At 48.1% G+C, this 17,326-nt stretch overlaps 2 long non-coding RNA genes and 1 pseudogene across 2 annotated transcripts; 1 reads left to right on the top strand and 2 right to left on the bottom strand.

Moving 5' to 3' along the window:
* Positions 1 to 17,326, top strand: part of LOC144953664 (uncharacterized) — a 564,993-nt pseudogene that overhangs the window by 87,510 nt on the left and 460,157 nt on the right.
* Positions 4,163 to 5,175, bottom strand: LOC144953656 (uncharacterized). The gene is made up of 3 exons (XR_013640878.1): positions 5,124 to 5,175; positions 4,600 to 4,660; positions 4,163 to 4,181 (listed from the first exon to the last, which is right to left on the bottom strand). It is a non-coding gene; the product is annotated as an uncharacterized LOC144953656 (long non-coding RNA).
* LOC144953657 (uncharacterized) lies at positions 9,792 to 12,520 on the bottom strand. The gene is made up of 3 exons (XR_013640879.1): positions 12,499 to 12,520; positions 10,409 to 10,511; positions 9,792 to 9,846 (listed from the first exon to the last, which is right to left on the bottom strand). It is a non-coding gene; the product is annotated as an uncharacterized LOC144953657 (long non-coding RNA).

The following is a 17,326-nucleotide window of genomic DNA, read 5'->3' as shown; positions in this document are numbered from 1 at the left end:
CTAATTCTCTAAACTCATAACCTTCTAAACCATAACCCAATGAACTCCTAACCCTCTAAACCCCTCACCCTCTAAGCACCTATACCATAAAACCCTAAACCTCTGAACCCTGAAACTAAACCCCTAAAAAACCCCTAAACTCTAAAACCTATAACCTTCTAAACTTCTAACCCTCTAAACCACTAAACCTCTACATATCGAAACCCATAAAGCCTCTAAACCTTTAAACACCTAACTATCTAAATCTCTTAACCCATAATATTCTAAACCCTAACCTTTTAAAACCCTAACCCTCTGAACCCCTAACCCTTTAAGTCACTAAACCCCTAAAACAATAGCCAGCTAAACACCTAACCCTCTAAACCCCTTACCCTTTAAAACCCTCCCTCTAAACCCTTAAACCCATCATCCTCTAAACCTGTCAACCCATAAACTCTTAGTCCAATAAATATCGAACCCTCTAAACTTCCAACCCTCTAAATCCATCACCCTCTAAACCCCTAAATCCCTATACCCCTAACCCTCTTCAACCACTAACCCTCTGTGTGGAGTATGTTGGGTAGTGGGTATCACGCTGTGGGTGGGTGCAGGGTGTGGGTGGTGGGTGGAGGGTATCACAGGGTGGGTGGGTGCAGGGTGTGTGTGGTGGGTGCAGGGTGTGTGTGGTGGGTGCAGGGTGTGGGTGGTGGGTGCAGGGTGTGGGTGGTGGGTGCAGGGTGTGTGTGGTGGGTGCAGGGTGAGTGTGGTGGGTGCAGGGTGTGTGTGGTGGGTGGAGGGTATCACAGGGTGGGTGGGTGCAGGGTGAGTGTGGTGGGTGCAGGATGTGGGTGGTGGGTGGAGGGTATCACAAGGTGGGTGGGTGCAGGGTGTGGGTGGTGGGTGCAGGGTGTGTGTGGTGGGTGGAGGGTATCACAGGGTGGGTGGATGCAGGGTGTGGGTGGTGGGTGCAGGGTCGGTGTGGTGGGTGCAGGGTGAGTGTGGTGGGTGCAGGGTATCACAGGGTGGGTGGATGCAAGGTGTGGGTGGTGGGTGCAGGGTGTGTGTTGTGGGTGCAGGGTGTGTGTGGTGGGTGCAGGGTATCACAGGGTGGGTGGGTGCAGGGTGAGTGTGGTGGGTGCAGGGTGTGTGTGGTGGGTGCAGGGTGTGTGTGTGGGTGCAGGGTGTGTGTGGTGGGTGCAGGGTGAGTGTGGTGGGTGCAGGGTGTGTGTGGTGGGTGCAGGGTGTGTGTGTGGGTGCAGGGTGTGTGTGGTGGGTGCAGGGTGAGTGTGGTGGGTGCAGGGTGTGTGTGGTGGGTGCAGGGTGTGTGTGGTGGGTGCAGGGTGTGTGTGGTGGATGCGGGTTATCACGGACTGGGTGGGTGCAGGGTGAGTGTGGTGGGTGCAGGGTGTGTGTGGGGGATGCAGGGTGTGGGTGGTGGGTGCAGGGTGAGTGTGGTGGGTGCAGGGTATCAAGGACTGGGTGGGTGCAAGGTGTGGGTGGTGGGTGGAGGGTATCACAGGGTGGGTGGGTGCAGGGTGAGTGTTGTGAGTGTGGTGAGTGTGGTGAAAGTCGTCAGGGTTCACACCGATCCACCACCTCCACCACCCCTACTGTGCAGTGGACCGGCCACCACAGAGCAGCACACGTCGGAGGAGTGAGCGGATGGCTCTCCCTATGCGGGCCAGGCTCCCTTGCTTCCTCTTCTCCTGCTGTACCACCAACTCCTCCACCAGCGTCTCCTGTACCACCAACTCCTCCAAGGTCTCCTCCTGTACCACCAACTCCTCCACCAGCGTCTCCTGTACCACCAACTCCTCCAAGGTCTCCTCCTGTACCACCAACTCCTCCACCAGGGTCTCCTGTACCACCAACTCCTCCACCAGGGTCTCAAGTACCACCAACTCCTCCACCAGAGTCTCCTGTACCACCAACTCCTCTACCAGGGTCTCCTCCTGTACCACCAACTCCTCCACCAGGGTCTCCTGTACCACCAACTCCTCCACCAGGGCCTCCTGTACCACCAACTCCTCCACCAGAGTCTCCTGTACCTCCAACTCCTCTACCAGGGTCTCCTGTACCACCAACTCCTCCACCAGGGTCTCCTCTTGCACCACCAACTCCTCCACCAGGGTCTCCTCCTCCTCTTGCACCACTAGCTCCTCCACGGGAGTCTCCTCTTCCTCCAGCACCACCAGCTCCTCCACCATAGTCTCTTCTTCCTCCACAACCTTCAACTTCTCTTTAGAGGCCTGGGCGAGCAAGGAGGATGGGCGCTGTGCCGGCTCCACTCTGTGAAGAGATGCGCACGACACCGTTACAACTTCCTGCTCCAGCAGAGATCAGTCCCCCCCCTCCCCCCCATCGTCTATGGGTGGACTGTGTGCCGCAGAAGATTAACCCAGCTAATTAACAGTGCCGCAATAATGCAGCGTAACTTTGCCCACCGTGAGTCTGGTTACGAAATGGGCATTAGTCTGGCGGTGTCTCAGTGGATGCAGGTCAACTTGGGAAAGATATTGCCGCTTCATTATGTGTCCTCACCTAGAAACTAATTATAGAAAATAAATCCGTATATAACCGAATCTACACGTTCTCTTACGCTGGAACTCACAGCCAGAGAGGACCTGGGTTCGATTCCCATATGTGGGCCACTTTCTCTGTGTGGAATGTGGAGTGTGTTCTACCAACCACCCTACCATGCCCCCCCCCCTTCCGCATGGGTTTCCAGAATCAGAATCTTTATTTAAACTGGATGAAGAGGAGTCTGATGAGCTATGAAGCTCTTCTTTCACAGATGTCCAGTCAAGTCACAGGGTCAGCAGGTTACAACATCAAACAAAACAAAGTATAGAAGAGTGACAAAAATATATAATAAAGCGTATAAATACAAATGGCATAAGTAAATACAATCCTGTCAGTTTTTCAACACTAAATGCAAGCTTGGGCAACGCAGCGAAACAGCAACAAAAACAGCCTCACACCACACCAAGACAACACGATCCTTCAATAAAATTGCACACTAAAATGTAACTTCCATTCCTCTGGGTTTGGCAACTGAACCCTCACAAACACGCCGTGCAACCAGTGTTGGATGGACATCTCCACCAGTGTTGTAAATTGAACCTCCAAACAACTCAATTGGGATCGTACAGCAGCAGTAGCAGTACATTTGTTCTGTACTGCAAAATACTTGGCAGGACCCTCCTGAAAAAAGTCTTGAGACTGAGTGAGGCTCATGCTGGCTAAATAAGCGTAGAAGTAGTAGCAATGAAGATAAATCGATATTAAACACACACACACACAGGAGCAGAGTCGTCCCCCGGGTACGGTGTACGGGGGGTGACCACCCCGGGCCCCGCGCTTTGGGAGGCCCTGCGCTTCGATGTCACGGTGTCGGACAAAATACTTCCGTTTAACACGTAGGCTATCGCTCCGGATTGGCTCACAAGTGATGATAATTACATTTATCGCTCTATTTAAGACCGAAAGAGGAGGATTTCTCCATGATTCGTAAGCCCACACCGTGTAACTTGCTCCAGGCCCCGCACCCCCCTATAGACTGCCATGACCACTGGACAAGCAGATGGTGGCTTACCGTCGCTCAGCAGCTCCAGGGCGCTTCACACTGCCAGGAGCAGCAACGGTGGTGGTGGTGGTGGTTTTGCTGGCCGTGGTGGTGCTGGTGGCCGCGGTCCGGAGCCAGTTATGAGCCAGCGCCTGCGCTGGCGTCATACGACAATTCGGATCCCATCTGTTGAGAGACGTACGGGGGACACACGCGGCCACGTGGTGAGAGAGGCATGGTGAGAGCTCTGATGTTCCTTCCCTTCTCCCACGAGGTCCAGGAACGCACAGCAGCAGCGGAAGCCACAGTAGCAGTGGCAGTCCTCTGATGACCAGCAGCGGCTTGGACAGACGTCCCACTCCTCCACAGAGGGCTAACTCCACAGAGGGCCAGTGGTACCGCTTATTGGCAGGTCCACTCAGCGCCACATCTTCCTGGTGATCGGTGGAGAGCGGTCGCAGATCAATTAGAGGGGAGAATCCTCGTGGGGAGGGGGTGGGAGTGGTGGGTGATTCTTACCGCAAACAGGAGCTGATGAATTCGACAAACTCCGGGTCATCGCTTTTGAGCACCTTATGAAGTGGGAAGCTCCCCGGAACCCTTTTCTTGCCTGGGCAGAACATCTTCCCCCGATGGTCTGCAGGAGCCATGCACAGCAGAATAGACGAAGTCACCAACCACCACATCGCCCATCTACCCACTTACTGACCGATTCATCAACCCACTCATCCACCTACCAACCCATACACTCTTCCACCTACCCAATCGCTCACTCACCTATCCACTTACCCACTCACCAACCCGCTCATCTACCCACCCACCCACCCTCTCACTGACCCGCTCACCCACCCACTCACCCATTCGCCCAATTACCCACCAACCTACTCGCCTACTCACCCACATACCCATCCACTTGCCCACACACCCATTTACCCACCCACACACCCAAGTAATGTAAAATACAAAGACGCCCCCTCCAAAATAAAATAACAACAGCCTGAGGCCACTCCCTAAAACTGAATCCGGTCTGTCATTCACCCCACGCTTCAACTCACCAAAGAACTGCGTTCTGTCGGGTGCTCCATTCACCATGTACCTTGGAGGCATCCCCAGAATCTGCACATGGTTGACATGAAGACAAAGGTCACCCGTATAGCTTCGGCACACTGTAGGGACAAGTGCTGTCAGATCGAGTAGCAAAATTTGCAGCGTTTGTTGAGGGCCAGCACTGTGGCACACAGAGACAGGAGTGGCGGGCCACATTGACCCAGGTACTTTACACACTCCACCAGGTACTTAGTTGAGGCTGTCTCGAACTAGAGGAGGCCCAGGACCAGTTCAGACAATCGTCACTGGTGTTGCCCATGAGCTGAAATCAAACTCAGTTTCTAGCACAGCAGGCTGACCGCTACACTACCGCTCCCCCACACAAACAAGACACACACGTGTACACGCAACATACGACGGCCGTTATTCACAGATCACCAAGTGGCCACCCCCCCTCCTGCCACCCCCATAGCCCACGACTCCAAGGAGAGAGAGGGGGATCACGAGCGGATAGACGCCGTGTGGGAAATACCTCTATGCAGCGCGGGAGGTGATCTTCGTGGCTGTTGGACCGGAATAATTCCCTGGCCGTCGCCAACTCAGCCACCGTGCAGCCCAGCGCCCACATATCCACTCCACATGTCAAGCTATAGCCCAGCAACAGCTCCGGAGCCAAGTATTCTAGGGTGCCACCAACATTCATAGCTGTACAAAAATCACAAAGACAACAAACATATGTGCGTGTGTACACACTGTGTCTTAAACAGCATCATCATCAAACACATAAACAGTCACATGTATAGACACTCAGATACTCACACACAGACACACTCAGACAGACACTGACATATAGACACTCACACGGACACAGAGAGACCCATGCATAAAGACAGCCATACAGACACCCACACGCAGACACTCACACACCCAGGTGAGGTCACTCACGTTGACTTTCCACGAAAAAGCTCGTGCCAAAGTCCGTGATCCTCACGGTGCCAGTCACGGTGTCTTTGACGAGAACATTTTCCTGGAGGAGGGGCAGAATGAATTCAAACTCAGAGGTTATGCCAATATCATTCAGCCAGCAGTGGATCAATCACATACCACGACACACGCTAAACAGGGGAACTAGATGAGGCATAGCGCTGTCGACAAGCGTCAGTCAAGTGCAATATTCGCTGTTTTCTGACAGCTGTCACTCGGCGGTGCCCCTTTCAAATGTGTCAAAATTAAATTTCGATTTAAAGCTTTCGTGACTGCAGGGATTCATCTTCTTGGTTCTTTCGGTAAAGTCATCACGTAGAAGGGAAGTAATACAATAATAAAACTAAAACATAATAAAAAACATAATAAAAAAAAGGTGAAAACCAGGTCAACTGAGGACGACTGCTTGCGTTGTGGCCGAAACGTCGTGAGAATTGTTTTAATTTTATTATTGTATTACTTCCCTTCTACGTGACTTTACCGAAAGAACCAAGAAGATGAATCCCTGCAGTCGCGAAAGCTTTAAATCCGAAAACAATACGATCATTTTATTATGTTTTATTTTTATTATGTTTTTTTATCTTTTATTAAGTTTTATTTTTATTATATTATTACTTCCCTTCTACGTGACTTTACCGAAAGAACCAAGAAGATGTGTCAAAATTGTAGATGTGAGTAGAGGCGTGTCACGTTCAAAGCACTCTCAGGCACCATCAAAGTGAAGGGGGGTGGCTCTATTGACAACCGATTGCCGTTGCTCCAACAGGAAAGCTGCATGGAGCTCACAGCTCGATGAGTGCCCGTTAACGAGTTAGAGACAAAAAGCCACGCACAAGAGAGTGCACGGATTCCGTGACGCTTTCCACTGCACCTTTGTCTTTGGACGTTTTCAATTTGCAGATTGGAATTCGATAACGAGCAGTTGTCAGGCCAAAATGCACATTTCGCACGTTTTAAAAAAAATTCTTTTTGACTCTGTTTCATGTCTCCCAGGGTTTGGGGCAACGCTGATCAACGTTGCCGGTTTTCTCTCTGGTGAGTCCCCAAGAGCGACACGACTCTACACGATAGTTTAATTCATACCAGATCACATTCACCAGAGGAGCATGGCCCTGCCTCCTTCCAGTGAGATGGGCAGAGCTTACATATCGACCCTGTGACCAACATGGCCGGTTTTCTCTGTGGAACGAGTCCCCAATAAAGATACACCTCTGCAATCTTAATTTGTAGCTTTCGTGACTGCAGGAATTACTCTTTGGTTCTTCCGGTAAAGTCACGTATAAAGCTTGCGTACTTTGTCACCCGTCGTCCTACTCATTGACATGCTAATTTTTTCTCTGCCCCCTCCCTCTCTCCGCCCCCACCCCCCTCTCTCTATTTAAGGCCTCGTCACAGAGACGTTCTCTCTCTGTGTGCCGATGTGTGTTCTCTCTCTATGTATCTTTGCGATATCTGTCTGCTTATATGTCTGTCTATAGTTTTCTGGTTAGATTTTTGTTGCTATTTCTTTTATACCTGATGATGATTGCTTGTGTTGCAATCGAAACGTCGTCGTATGCTATTATTTAATTTATTATTTTATCTTTATACGTGACTTTACCGAAAGAACCAAAGAGTGATACACCTCTGCACCAAAGTGAAAGCTGAACGCTGTGTCCACTCACTGGCTTGATGTCCGCGTGGACGATTTTCCTGGAATGTATGTGGCGCAAGAACTTGAGGATGCCCCTGGTGTAGGTTTTCACCATCGCCATGTCCAACCGTCGGAGCCCCGCATTTCTAATCACTTCATGAAGGCTCTCCCTGTGAGAGAGGCAGAAGCAGCAACAAAAACACGGCATCAGTACCATCCGCTACAATGCTGCACTGATTCTGATAACGATAATCATGATAATTGTTTTTTTACCCTTCTATCTGGCAACAAAACTGACAACTTTTTACAAGGAGTCATGGTTGCATAGACCGCAATACCTGCAGTCATAATACAAACAAAAGTTATGTCTTTGGCTGCAGTCATAATACAAACAAAAGTTATGTCTTTTGTTTGTATTATGACTGCAGGTATTGCGGTCTATGCAAACATGACTCCTTGTAAAAAGGTGTCAGTTTTATTGCCAGATAGAAGGGTAAAAAACCAATTATCATATTTTTACTGGCAAATGAGGTTCCCATGGTGTAAACGATAATCATGTTCATATTGTACGTTCACGTGCACATTTATGACCAATATTAAGAGTTATAGTTCCGTGTGGGTTGAGGTCGTCAATTTACCCATAAACCAAATCAGTTGGCATATCTGCCCACTTGACAACTTGATTTCATTGGCTTTGTTGCCGGGTGGTGGAGGGTTATCCATTGGGAGAAGATAAAAACTCCACACAGAACAGAAGCTCGGGATTTTCGCCGAGAGGCACGAGCATCACCACTGCCATGCAGCCACCCTGCTGATTGAGTGGAGGCGTGGGTTGGTGAAAGTGGCAGGGCTAATGGAGAAAAGACAAGTGGCCTCCAATGCACCCGTGGCACATGGCAGCTCCACAGGATTACAATGCATGGGTGGCGTGGGCATCTCAACATTAACAGCTTACTCTTTGGTTCTTTCGGTAAAGTCACGTATAAAGATAAAATAATAAATTAAATAATAGCATACTACGACGTTTCGATTGCAACACAAGCAATCATCATCAGGTATAAAATAAATAGCAACAAAAATCTAACCAGAAAACTATAGACAGACATATAAGCAGACAGACATCACACAGACACACAGAGAGAGAGAACACGTATCGGCACAAAGAGAGAGGGATCGTCTCTGTGACGAGGCCTTAAATATAGAGAGGGGGCTGGGGCCGAGAGAGGGAGGGGGCAGAGAAAAAATTTGCATGTCAATGAGTGGACGACGACGTGGTACGGTATTGCATAGCCGCAACCGAGGGGTCGGCACGCAAAGTGGCTGTGTTAGTGTGAAAGCGCAAGTTTGAAATGGGCATAAAGCACGACTATCATCAGAAGGTGGTAGGATGGGAAGATCATAGCCAGTTATGACTTAAACTGGTTGATAACGTCCTTCCAATGATTACTCAGTTTGGTACCCATCTTCTCGGTTTAAATTGTGTCTGTGTCGATAAAAATGGATGGCTTCATGAATGATTTTTTGTTGATAGACAAGTGGGTTTGCAAAGTACCTTCGTCTTAGAGAAATAAATTTCGTGTGAGCCCACCGCATTTAAACAATGATCAGCCACGGCTGAGGTATTGGTCCTACCGTGTTTCAGATCCTACCTAGTTTCGGATCTGCCTTATGTTCACGAACATAAGGCAGATCTGAAACTGTCGGGTTGGCTGCCCACCACTTGCATTAATATTGGCTACTGACATTTGGGCTATGCCCATTTCAAACCCTAATAAACAGTTTGCCTTTGGAAGCTAACCCCCCTTTTCCTGAAGACGACCGATTTTGTTGCGATTGAAACGTTGTATTTCGATTTAAAGCTTTCGTGACTGCAGGTATTCATCTTTTTGGTTCTTTCGGTAAAGTTACGTAGAATGGAAACAATAAAAATAATAAAATAAAACATAAAAAAATTATTCTCACGTTTCGGCTACAACGCAAGACGGCTGATTGCGGTGTAGCCGAAACGTCTTGAGAATTCTTTTATTATGTTTTATTTTATTATTTTTATTGTTTACATGCTACGTGACTTTACCGAAAGAACCAAGAAGATGAAACGTTGTAGTTTTAGTTTTTGTTATTTTCTTTGAACCGATCTACGTGACTTTACCGAAAGACCCAAAAAATATGAATTATTGCAGTCACGAAAGCTTTAAGTCAAGACTTAAGTGAGAATGTAATTTTCTAATATATTTTCTGTAATGATTACGTCTTTTTTAAATTTGTCATTGTGGAATGTTCTGATGTCTGCTGGCTGAGTCACCCTTCAAAATAGAGCTTCTTAGCTCAATGGGATTTACTCGCGATAAAAAAAATCCTGATTCTGAAGTGCATTGGTGTGTGTGATAGCCCTGGTTGGTACTTCAGGTGCAATGACAAGAAGCCACAAACCCCGCTACTGATGGGCCCTGTGACCGCCCCCACAGCCGGTGTTTTGTTGCGAGCCTCACCAGAATGTAATTTCGTTCTTGGTCGTCGTATCCATCATTGTTGCATCCCTCAGATTTGTTGTAGAGTGCAAAGTACCACACTTCCTGCATGGCTGCGAGTTCTAGCTTCTCACGGTGGGTCAAGTGAGGGCCAAAGAGAGCCATGATTTCTGCAGACATGAGAATAACAACAACATCTGTGTGATCCCAAAGTTGAGCAATTTGTAGGAAAATATTACAGGATTGGGATGTTTTGGCCAATACCAGTTATGTCTGTATGTATGTTGAACTTCTTTTGCACCGTACGTAGGCAATGGTGCCAAATGGATACGCGGGGGAAGGAAAATTATTCTAAACATGAAAAGTTCTAAAGAAAGTAGTTTTCAATCTAGATGATTTAAAAGTGTATAGCTCCAGTGGCTTCCTAATATCGGAAGTGCATCTGAAAGCGTGTGATGTGCTGAGGCCAGAGCACAGATAATCATCCCCATGCAACATGGCCACCATGATGCAGTCCCCCATGCAACATGGTTACCATTAAGTCCCGCATGCAACACTGCCAACATGAAGTCCCTCATGCAACGTGGCCACCTGGATATCACCCATGCATCATGGCCGCTATGAAATCTCCAATGCATCACGGCCACTGTGACATGCACCATGTAACATGGCCATTGTGATGTTCCACCATTCACCATGGCCCTCTGTGAAGTCCCTCATTACTGTCCTTACCTTGCGGTGATTTGCTGCAGATGGAGGCGTTGCCCTCTGAGGACAGCGCACTCCACGTGGTGCAAGATTCGCCCTTACTCCTCGCCTCTCCAGCTCGGCTCATCTACACACACACAAAGACAAAGGTCCACCATGTAAACTTCAGCAAGATGTTGGGGAAAGGGCAGGAGGCGAGCACTGAGCCAGGATCTCTGAGATCCTGGGCTCCACAATCAGGAGGGTCCTGCCAAGATGTTGTGTCAGTTCTCAGCGTTGGGATATTTGGCCAATATCTGATGTCACACTTGGATTTACAATGAGACACGTGTGGATTTAGAGGACACACACAGGTTAATGGCATCCTTCAAACTGTTAAGAGAAGAGGGGCTGGGCCAGGACATGCCACGGCCAGGAGGAACAACGATGGCCGATGGTCAAGAAGAATAACGGAGCTGCAGCCAAGTATCGGAGCACGTTTGACGTTTGAGAGGACAGCTTCCAGAAAGATGGTGCGACAAAATCGGTGCTTGGTGGATTATGCCATCGCAGGATCGTGAGGGGTAGCAGGAACTCAGGGAAGGAGGCCTTCATCCAGTAGTGGATAGATAAAAGTACTGTAGATTCTATGGGAACCTCATTTACCAGTAAAAATATGATAATTGGTTCTTTACCCTTCTATCTGGCAACAAAACTGACACCTTTTTACAAGGAGTCATGTTTGCATAGACCGCAATACCTGCAGTCATAATACAAACAAAAGAACATAACTCTGATAATGTGCACTGTCCTTGAAGTTGATTGGTCCACACCCGAGACAGCTTTCCTTAGAGCCTAGTCTCACATGGGTTGGACCAGATGACACCAAAAGGCACACAACTCAAAGACAATGCACCATCAGTATGAGAGCTCGGGGCAAGCATCTACACTTTGGGAACCTCATTTGCCAGTAAAAATATGATAATTGGTTCTTTACCCTTCTATCTGGCAACAAAACTGACACCTTTTTACAAGGAGTCATGTTTGCATAGACCGCAATACCTGCAGTCATAATACAAAAAGGAGGTAGAGGAGGTGGCAACTTCGCGACTCGCTGGAAGCTGTTGGCTTCTCCCTCCATTGCGATTTGGTTAACGGTGATGGCGTCGGAACGATCCGTGGATCGATTTCTCCATGCGATTACGTTAGAATCGACTTCGATTGCAAGCCGTCGGTCGATTCTGACCTCGATTCACGATCCTCATGGGGGGGGGTCACAGAGACCCATAGACTACAGTAGAGATAAATAATAAAAATAATATCAATAATAATAGAAATAAAATCATAAATCACGACGTAGTTATTTTTCTGTGCCTTTTTACACCTGATGAAGGAAGCTTGTGTTGCCTCTGAAACGTCGTGATTTAATATTTTATTTATATTATTTCTATTTTTTATTTTTACCTACGTGACTTTACCGATAAAACCTACTCCTTGCAGTCACGGAAGCTTCAAATCTAGAATTACTGATAGAGACCCATCGACTATCTAAGTTGTCTTGTAGTTGTTGTTGTTGGTTGTTTGACTTGCATCCCACTGGGATTTTTGCACACAGCGTTGGTGTACTGTGAATTTTTTCTGCAATGTTTTGCTGTCTTTTCTTGCATTTTCTGTTTGCACTCAGTCACATATTCACTTCAAGATGTTTTTTGTTCATGTTTTTGTTTTTTGTTTGTTTTTTCAGTTTGCACATAGTCACTTTAAGATGTTTTTTTGTTCATGTTTATTTGTTTGTTGCGGTTGCACCCGATTCAAGAACCGAATGGCTCACAGGGCTATACCTAATAGGCTAATACATGAACTTGAACTTGCAATAGTGCAGCTCAACAGGGAGCGGATTCAGCAAGTTGCAGCAGCCTCTTTCGAAGGTGCAGCGACGTCTCTCCAGCAGCAGCAGCAGTATCAGCAGCAGCTCCAGTACACGTGCACAATTCATTCCAAGATGGGTGTGTGTGGTGTGTGACTGTGTGTGGTGTGTGACTGTGTGTGGGGTGTGTGACTGTGTGTGACTGTGTGTGTGACTGTGTTTGTGTAACTATGTGTGTGGTGTGTGCACAAGCGTCGTGGTGACCCACCCCCCCGTGTGCCACAGTGCCGGCCTTGATAGGTGCTGCTACTCGCTAACAGCACTTGCCCCCGACAGTCTGTTAGAGGCTATACGGGGGATCGTTGTCTTTGGCAGTGGCGGTGCAGAAGGTGCTTGCAGGAGGTGCTTGCAGGAGGCCGAACGGCACCCGGAGGAGACGCGGCCCAAGAAGAGCTTCCATGAAGAAGTGCGGCAGCGAGGCGAGAGAGGGATGGGACCAAGGAATTGGGCGCGGGAGGTCTGAGGGAGGGCAGCGAAGGGGGGGGGGCAGATGAAGGTCAGCGAGGGGCAGGAGCTCGGCCTGAGGGGCACGGAACCGGGGCGGAGTCGGGGAGCGGGAGGGGAAGAGGGGAGAGAGAGACGGCGCAGCAAGAGTCGAGGGCCAGAGACGTGGCGAGCGAGAGACGGAGAGACGCGGCGGCGTGGGGAGCGCGGCAAGAGAGAGAGAGAGAGACAGCCATCAGAGGAATTTCCTTCAACGGTTTTTGAGGCAGAGGTTAGGGGGGTCCGGTTCGGACGGAGCGAGAGAGACGGGGCGAGAAGAGGGGAGGGGCAGAGACGTCGCGAGAGATAGGCAAAGAGAAGGGGAGGCAAGGGGAAGACAGGAAGAGAGAGAGAGACATCAGAGGGCGCCGAGCCTTCGTCGATTTATAAGCGAGAGGTTAGGGCGATTCAGTTGGGAAGGAGGGAGAGAGACGGGGAGGCAGGGAGGGGGAGGGGGCAAGGAGGGAGAGAGATGGGGGCGCACGGAGGTAGGGAGATGGGGGGGCAGAGAGGGAGAGAGATGGGAGCGCAGGGAGGGGGAGAGAGAGGGGGGCAGGGAGGGAGAGGGGGGCAGGGAGGGAGAGAGACGGGGGGGGGGGGCAGAAAGGGGGAGAGACAAAGGGGCAGGGAGGGAGAGAGCTGTAGATGCCACTGGTTCTTCACGTTCTACAGATGTAGATGCCACTGGTTCTTCACGTTCTGTAGATGTAGATGCCACTGGTTCTTCACGTTCTACAGATGTAGATGCCACTGATTATTCACGTTCTACAGATGTAGATGCCACTGGTTCTTCACGTTCTGTAGATGTAGATGCCACTGGTTCTTCACGTTCTACAGATGTAGATGCCACTGATTCTTCACGTTCTACAGATGTAGATGCCACTGGTTCTTCACGTTCTGTAGATGTAGATGCCACTGGTTCTTCACGTTCTACAGATGTAGATGCCACTGATTCTTCACGTTCTACAGATGTAGATGTTACTGATTCTTCACGCTCTGCAGATGTAGATGCCACTGATTCTTCACGTTCTACAGATGTAGATGCCACTGATTCTTCACGTTCTACAGATGTAGATGCCACTGATTCTTGACGTTCTGTAGATGTAGATGCCACTGGTTCTTCACGTTCTACAGATGTAGATGCCACTGGTTCTTCACGTTCTACAGATGTAGATGCCACTGATTCTTCACGTTCTACAGATGTAGATGCCACTGGTTCTTCACGTTCTACAGATGTAGATGCCACTGGTTCTTCACGTTCTACAGATGTAGATGCCACTGGTTCTTCACGTTCTGCAGATGTAGATGCCTCTGATTCTTCACGTTCTACAGATGTAGATGCCACTGGTTCTTCACGTTCTGCAGATGTAAATGCCACTGGTTCTTCACGTTCTACAGATGTAGATGCCACTGATTCTTCACGTTCTGCAGATGTAGATGCCACTGGTTCTTCACGTTCTGCAGATGTAGATGCCACTGGTTCTTCACGTTCTGCAGATGTAGATGCCACTGGTTCTTCACGTTCTGCAGATGTATATGTCTCTGATTCTTCACGTTCTGCATATGTAGATGCCACTGGTTCTTCACGTTCTGTAGGTGCCACTGATACTTCACGTTCTGCAGATGTAGATGCCACTGGTTTTTCACGTTTTGCAGAAGCCACTGTTTCTTCACGTTCTGCAGATGTAGATGCCACTGGTTCTTCACGTTCTGAAGATGTAGATGCCACTGGTTCTTCACGTTCTGCAGATGTAGTAGCCACTGGTTCTTCACGTTCTGCAGATGTAGATGCCACTGGTTCTTCATATTCTGCAGATGTAGAAGCCACTGTTTCTTCACGTTCTACAGATGTAGATGCCACTGATTCTTCACGCTGTGCAGATGTATATGCCTCTGATTATTCACGTTCTGCATATGTAAATGCCACTGGTTCTTCACGTTCTGCAGATGCCACTGGTTCTTCATGTTCTGCAGATGTAGATGCCACTGATTCTTCACGTTCTGCAGATGTAGATGCCACTGGTTCTTCACGTTCTGCAGATGTAGATGCCACTGTTTCTTCACGTTCTGCAGATGTAGATGCCACTGGTTCTTCACGTTCTACAGATGTAGATGCCACTGGTTCTTCATGTTCTGCAGATGTAGATGCCACTGGTTCTCCATGTTCTGCAGATGTAGATGCCACTGATTCTTCACGTTCTACAGATGTAGATGCCACTGATTCTTGACGTTCTGTAGATGTAGATGCCACTGGTTCTTCACGTTCTACAGATGTAGATGCCACTGGTTCTTCACGTTCTACAGATGTAGATGCGACTGATTCTTCACGTTCTACAGATGTAGATGCCACTGGTTCTTCACGTTCTACAGATGTAGATGCCACTGGTTCTTCACGTTCTACAGATGTAGATGCCACTGGTTCTTCACGTTCTGCAGATGTAGATGCCTCTGATTCTTCACGTTCTACAGATGTAGATGCCACTGGTTCTTCACGTTCTGCAGATGTAAATGCCACTGGTTCTTCACGTTCTACAGATGTAGATGCCACTGATTCTTCACGTTCTGCAGATGTAGATGCCACTGGTTCTTCACGTTCTGCAGATGTAGATGCCACTGGTTCTTCACGTTCTGCAGATGTAGATGCCACTGGTTCTTCACGTTCTGCAGATGTATATGTCTCTGATTCTTCACGTTCTGCATATGTAGATGCCACTGGTTCTTCACGTTCTGTAGGTGCCACTGATACTTCACGTTCTGCAGATGTAGATGCCACTGGTTTTTCACGTTTTGCAGAAGCCACTGTTTCTTCACGTTCTGCAGATGTAGATGCCACTGGTTCTTCACGTTCTGAAGATGTAGATGCCACTGGTTCTTCACGTTCTGCAGATGTAGTAGCCACTGGTTCTTCACGTTCTGCAGATGTAGATGCCACTGGTTCTTCATATTCTGCAGATGTAGAAGCCACTGTTTCTTCACGTTCTACAGATGTAGATGCCACTGATTCTTCACGCTGTGCAGATGTATATGCCTCTGATTATTCACGTTCTGCATATGTAGATGCCACTGGTTCTTCACGTTCTGCAGATGCCACTGGTTCTTCATGTTCTGCAGATGTAGATGCCACTGATTCTTCACGTTCTGCAGATGTAGATGCCACTGGTTCTTCACGTTCTGCAGATGTAGATGCCACTGTTTCTTCACGTTCTGCAGATGTAGATGCCACTGGTTCTTCACGTTCTACAGATGTAGATGCCACTGGTTCTTCATGTTCTGCAGATGTAGATGCCACTGGTTCTCCATGTTCTGCAGATGTAGATGCCACTGGTTCTTCACGTTCTGCAGGTGTAGATGCCACTGGTTCTTCACGTTCTGCATATGTAGATGCCACTGTTTCTTCACGTTCTACAGATGTAGATGCCACTGGTTCTTCACGTTCTGCAGATGTAGATGCCACTGGTTCTTCACGTTCTACAGATGTAGATGCCACTGGTTATTCACGTTCTACAGATGTAGATGCCACTGATTCTTCACGTTCTGCAGATGTAGATGCCACTGGTTCTTCACGTTCTACAGATGTAGATGCTAATTCCCTTTGGCATGTGTTTCCTCTCTACTCTCTTGAAATACCTACCAAGAGATGTCTGCACAGTTGTTCTCTTCATCTCCGCACAAATCAACTTGCGTCGGGCAATGGCATCGTTGAATAGCGGTAACGGACAGGTTTGTGCGTATCTCTGAAAGTTCCCAAGTCGAATGTTTGTAAGTAGAGGTAGTCCCTGTACTACATCGGGCACAAGCCGGGGGCAGGGGTGGGGGGTCAGGGAATTGGGTGATGCAACAGATGTTCATCAGGGATAGAGTAGAGGTCGGTTCGTCCCTGTGGAGGCGGCATTGCCGAGTGGACAGGACAGGAAGGGTGGGTCACCCTTGACACGTGAACGACACGGCTTCGAATCCCGTTTAATGAGCAAAATAAACAACGAAGCCAAGTCTTCTTGGTTCTTTCGGTAAAGTCACGTAGAAGGGAAATAATACAATAATAAAACATAATAAAATACAATTCTCACGACGTTTCGGCCACAACGCAAGCAGGACGGCTGCTTGCGTTGTGGCCGAAACGTCGTGAGAATTATTTTATTATGTTTTATTTTTATTATTTTATTATTTCCCTTCTACGTGACTTTACCGAAAGAACCAAGAAGATGAATCCCTGCAGTCACGAAAGCTTTAAATCGAAATAAAATAATATTATATTATTATATTATAGTATTATATCATTTAAATATATTATAACATTATTTTATTTTATTATTATATTATTGTATTGTTTTATTTTTATCATTTTATTATTTCCCTTCTACGTGACTTTACCGAAAGAACCAAGAAGATGAATCCCTGCAGTCACGAAAGCTTTAAATCGAAATGTTAACACTTTTGAGACTTTGCAACAACACCACAGGAGAACGTGGAGACCTGCACCTGTAGAAGATTCCAGGCACGCGTTGACAATGTTGGCGAAGACTCTTCGGCTGTTTGAAGCTATTAGGACGGAA

Source organism: Lampetra fluviatilis, chromosome 80, assembly GCF_964198595.1.
Source record: "Lampetra fluviatilis chromosome 80, kcLamFluv1.1, whole genome shotgun sequence".
Taxonomy (NCBI): domain Eukaryota; kingdom Metazoa; phylum Chordata; class Hyperoartia; order Petromyzontiformes; family Petromyzontidae; genus Lampetra; species Lampetra fluviatilis.
Note: the sequence above shows the minus strand (reverse complement) of the source record. Positions and strands in the feature narration are given on the sequence as shown.